The 5,396-nt window shown below is 40.0% G+C and overlaps 1 protein-coding gene across 2 annotated transcripts in view; it reads right to left on the minus strand.

Moving 5' to 3' along the window:
- Window positions 1-2,469: 2,469 nt before the first annotated feature.
- morn4 (MORN repeat containing 4) overlaps window positions 2,470-5,396 on the minus strand; it is a 16,575-nt gene continuing 13,648 nt past the window's right edge. Inside the window, exon 5 of one of the 2 annotated variants that reach the window (XR_007261329.1) lies at window positions 2,470-3,994. The gene's annotated coding sequence lies outside the window, so the exon portion shown is untranslated. The remainder of the gene's footprint in view (window positions 3,995-5,396) is intronic. The other variant, XR_007261328.1, reaches the window with a different exon arrangement.

Raw genomic sequence — 5,396 nt, forward strand, 5'->3', positions numbered from 1 at the left:
TCCAGGTATCATCCTTGTAAAACTACATTTGTACTCACTCCAAGACCAAAATATTGTTCATGAGGTGTGGTGCCCATATCTGCTCATAGTATTCCAATTGGGGGTCTAACCAGGGTTACGTATAGCTGCACCATAACTTCTGCATTGTTAGATTCCAGTCCTCTGGATATAAAGGCCAGCAGTACATTTAAACCGCCTTGATTATATTCTGGTGTGGAAGCATTTGAAAGTGTACAAAGAAACTATCCCGTGTGTCTAACGCATTCTGTACCCCAGAATGTTAAATGCTGATTTTCTGCTCAAGTGTAGAGATATAATTACACATTTCATTGAAAGAAAATGTGATTTTATTAAGCAATATTCACAATTGCTGCATAATTGAAAAGAACTTACCAATGTGGAATTACTTTTGGTAAACAAAATAGAAGATAAATTTCATCTGATGACGGGTCTTTCTGGTACCCTGTATGCGTCCAGGTGTTAATAGCAACAACTTGTATTTATAAAGTACCTGTAACAAGGTACATCTGAAAGTGCTTCATAGGAACGTTAAACAAAATTCAACGTGGAGCGCCATAAGGAGATACAAAGAAATCAACAGCTTTGTCAAAAATAAAGAGGAGGTTGAGTGGATCCATGAAAGAAGACAGTGTGAGAGAGAAGTTTAAGGAGGGAGTTTGAACACTTCTAGTTCAGCCAACTGAATTTACAATAAGCAACGTTCAGGCAAATTCCATAGAATCCCTACAGTCCAGAAAGAGGCCATTCGGCCCATCGAGTCTGCACCGACCCTCCGAAGAGCATCCCACCAGACCTACCACATCCTTGTAACTCTGTGTGGGGTTTTCAGCATGGCTAACCCAGCTAACCTGAATATCTCTGGACACTATGGGGAATTTTTTAGCATAGCCAATCCACCTAACCTGCATTGTGGGGAAACCCATCGAGACACTAAGACATACAAACTCCACACAGACAGTTGTCCAAAGGCTGGAAACAAACCCGGGTCCCTGGTGCTGTGAGGCAGCAGTGCTAATCGCTGTACTGCCATAAAAAAAAATCACTTGCACAATTAATGTGTGCAGTTGAGAAGCAAAAAAAATGTTTTTTCTTTCATCACAATGTTGCAAAACAAAATGCTGTTTGTTTGAAATGTAGTCAGTTGTAATGTAAACAAAAATGTGGCAGCTAATTTGTGCACAGCAAGCACCAAAAATCACAGTGTGATTATATGGTCATTGTGTTTTATTGATGTTGGGTAAGGGATCAATATCAGCCAGGAGATCAGAGACAGCCACCACCGTCCTTAGAAAATCGTGGCACAATGCTTATGTCACCTTATTATTATTCCAGAAACCCGGGCTAATGTTCTGGGGATGTGAGTTTGAATCCCACCATGGTGGCTGCTCAAAGTTTGGGTTAAATTAAAGCTTTGTAATCATGGTAACTATTATTGTAAAAGACTATCTGCATCACTAACAATGGAAATCAGTCATCCTTTGCTGGTCCAGCCTTTATGTGATCCCCAGCCACATAGCAACGTTGCTGATTCTTAACTGCTCTCTGGATTATTAGGGATGACGAATAAATCCTGGCCTAGCCAGTGATGTCCACATCCCAAGAACAAAACACAAAAAGGGAACAGTGAAGTGCCATCTCGGTACTGAACTGGGAGTGTCAGCTGGATTTTATGATCAAGTTTCTGGAGCCAAAACATTTTAAACCGAAGCAAGCTGTTCATTAGTGATGGATCTAACAGGTCTAATCAATTTGCTAACCTATTGCTCAACTGACAACCAACAATTTTCATCTGAACAGAATTATGGGATGACTTGTGAGAACCTTTCACGACTATTTGTTAGAAGTAACCAGATCTGATATTGCCTGTGAAAATCAAGGTATAATCATAAAGAGTTAAAGCTGTGCAGAAGAAACAGTTGGCTTCTGGGTGCTTAGAATATGAAGTTATTTACAACAAACCATTTCAGAGGTACATCATAACATCTCTGAACAGGTTGATTAGAAAACATCTCTATTTCTTGAAGCAAGATATTTCTTTCACAAGGTAATTAGCTGTTTGAAACAGGAATAACAAGGATGCAATGGCAGGGGGGCAAGTATAAGAGTACGATTAGAATAGATGAAAAGGCACTGCTCAAATAGGAGCTTATTTGATGACTGGACTGAAATATTCAATGATTTTACACTTTAAATAGTGACATTGGATTTTTCATAAATAAGATCCACAACAATTACACAAACAGGAACACAGGGCTTTGTCCCAAAGGTTAGACAACGCAATGTTCCCCGTCAGTACTGGATGGAAGAGGTGTCCAAGTCTTGAGGGGGGGCTTGAACCCACAACTGTGAGAGTACTACGTAAAGTGAGCTATTCCTGGACTCCCCTACTGGGAGTGTGTGTGTGAGAGAGAGTGAGAAAAACGTGAGAAATCAAGAAAGAATAAGCAGTTATAGATACCACATTTATTGCATTATTTGGACAAGCCAATTTGTAATCACATTTAATTGCACTTGAAAAATAAGACTGGGGGAGAGAAAAGGCAGCATATGTAAGAATATTAATACATTTCCATGATAGATTTTAGTCCATCAGTTAAATATGTGCAAGAAAATCCATCAATTCCTCATGGATACTGAAGGCATGAAAGTAAGTAATCAAGTAATGAGAAAGCACCATGTTTCACTTTGAATTACATTGCAATTAATTTGAACTCTTGACAATTAAAGTTAATAAGACTTCCTGCCTGTTTCACATTAGACTGGGACACCTGGGCTAAAACAGGAACTGTGACCATTTGAAAAAAAAGCTTAAGAGTCCAGCCCTTTTAGAAAAGTAACAAAAAGTATAGTAATACATTAGCATAATACTTCATTCAATACAAATTGTCACAGCAGCATATGGATGATCTTATTAGCGAGTCTTCAACTCCTGAGATGGCATTGGCCAAATCTTGATTATGAAACTGAGGGGATAGGGTGGACCCAAATTAGCTGGTAGGGTGAGGGGGCAACGTCACAAAGCACTTGTATTTTCTGCTTCATACAAAGTACCTGTACATTAATATAAAGGAGAGAGACAGCACAAGCAAAAGCAAGGGGAAAAAAGAAAAATGAGGTCAACCTAATGGAGGGAGTTGTGGATGGGGTAATATATAAAGTTATACATGATCTCAAGTGCCAAAGAGGCCAACTAGAACACACAACTCAGAGCTCTGAGCAAACCTGGGATCTTCCAACAGAAAGAAATAATAGCCATGCAACAATTTTTGCCAACAAACAGATGGGAAAGGTTTGGAGCGTCACCAAGATGGCAAAGCTTGAAGTACCATCTGACATATAGTTGTGTGACCATTTTACTAGCTCAAGTTTTCCATCACAATGATAAAGGGGTCACACGTTTGATCTTCACAGGAATATGCAAACAAGACCAAATTCCATCTAGTTCACCTCCTACCAATTTGATACAATGAGCTATTGATAAATCATAGGAATTAGTCTGCATCATTGGGTGTGCTGCAGACCAAGACATATGGTGAGGAAAGCCCCTCGTGGCATATAGCTTTGGATCCATAGTAATCTCATCCCCAACAAACGCCCACCCCGTTCCATGTAATGGTACACTCACCACATGCCATGTCTCAAATTATTCATTACATTACAAATTATATAGTTTCTTAAAGTGTGTTTCGGAGTGAAATCTAGCTAATCTTTTCACACACTTGTCCATTTTACGCTTCCCTGTATCGTGTGCAAAAAAAGGCACAAAAGCACAGCAGCCAGCAAATCAACATTACTTAAAATTAAAGAGCTGACAATCACTTCTGAGGAAGGGTCACCAGACCTGAAGCGTTAACTCTGATTTTCTTCTTCATTGATGCTGCCAGATCTGCTGAGCGTTTCCAGCAACTTCTGTTTTTGTTCCAATCACTTCGCTAAATTCAGTTCTTTTAAATTTTCATGTCATTATAGCCTGCTTTGAAAAGGATTAGGTATGTTTTAAAATGATGAGATGCAGGACTGCTTTCTGAATTATATCGCACTAAAACACATTTGCCACCCAGAACAACACAGCACTTATATTCATATTTAAGGCATTTGACTTTCTCTCCTTCCTTCACTGAAACTTCCCCTGGCTCAATTCTACCCCAACTCCTCCTAGGCAGGCTTTGAGCCTCCCCTTGACTGTAAAAGGAGCAGAGGTGAAACAATTTGGGATAAGCGTTTGGCAAACTGGTTAAAGGAGTTCTCTTTCTCCACCAGATACACAGAAGCATGGATGGCGTGTTGCAAGTGGGCAGCATGGAAGTAAGCACCTATTCAGTCCTTAATACCCCAAATAGTGTTATTAAGTTGAGGGACTCACGGTGGAGTGCAGGCAGGGTCTTGCTCGTTAACTGAATCTCCCCATCTTAAGCGAGGTAGGAGGTTTCTCTACAAGTGCAGCTTTTACTAGTCCAATCCTGCATTGTCTAGTCTGAGACCCCATTCAAATTGACAATAAAAGGCAAGATAAGGCATAAGGCAATTAAAAAAAAAAAGCAGGTTAGAAAAAACCAGTTACAACACTGTGCACACAATGAAAGAAAAAGCACAGGAAATGCAGAACAGAGTGCACTAACATTCAACAGAGAGACTGGTTGATGTTTCAGCTCAGGCTCATTAGAACCAAAGAATACTGAAGGTTTTCTGTTCAATTTCACCTTGTTCTTTGAACACCATTGAAAACACTGAAATGGTTCAGGGTCAATGGCCAGTGCAATTCTGGACAGTGAACACTGCAAGCTTCAACAGAGAATTCTTCCACAAACAGCAGCGAGTACTGGATCAAGTGCTGATTATAAATTTGAGATCTGCAGATCATTTGTTAACCAAAGTTATTAAGTGATGTGGAGTCAGGTCACAAATTAGAATCTGATCAGGCTTGAAGGGCTTAATGGCCTCCTCTTCTTATATGCCAATGTAAATAAAACACAGTCTTGCTCAGTAGGCTGACTGCTGCAAGGCATTACGCAAACATTGTGACAAATCGGAAACAAAATCGAGCCTTGAGATGATGCTGAATCATGGCAGTTGTTTAGCTGCATCAGGCTGTACCAAATGAACAACTGGTCCTCAGTAATTGTACCAGTGGGGGGATTACTAAATACTAAGCAGCAATGCAGAGGACTGAGCCACAACATATTGGACCCAGGTGTGATATCTTTACCATGGAAACTAGAAGTTGGCTTCTACTACATGGAACAGATATTCAGACATGGATGTGCTAAGTGGAGAGGAGATTACATTGTACAGAGAGATGTGGACTTTAGTCCTTTGGAATTCCAAACTTTGGGATAGGATTGTATTGGGATAGGATTGTATTGGGATAGGATTGT

Source organism: Rhincodon typus, unplaced genomic scaffold (genome assembly GCF_021869965.1).
Source record: "Rhincodon typus isolate 14 unplaced genomic scaffold, sRhiTyp1.1 hic_rhity00002074, whole genome shotgun sequence".
NCBI lineage: Eukaryota > Metazoa > Chordata > Chondrichthyes > Orectolobiformes > Rhincodontidae > Rhincodon > Rhincodon typus.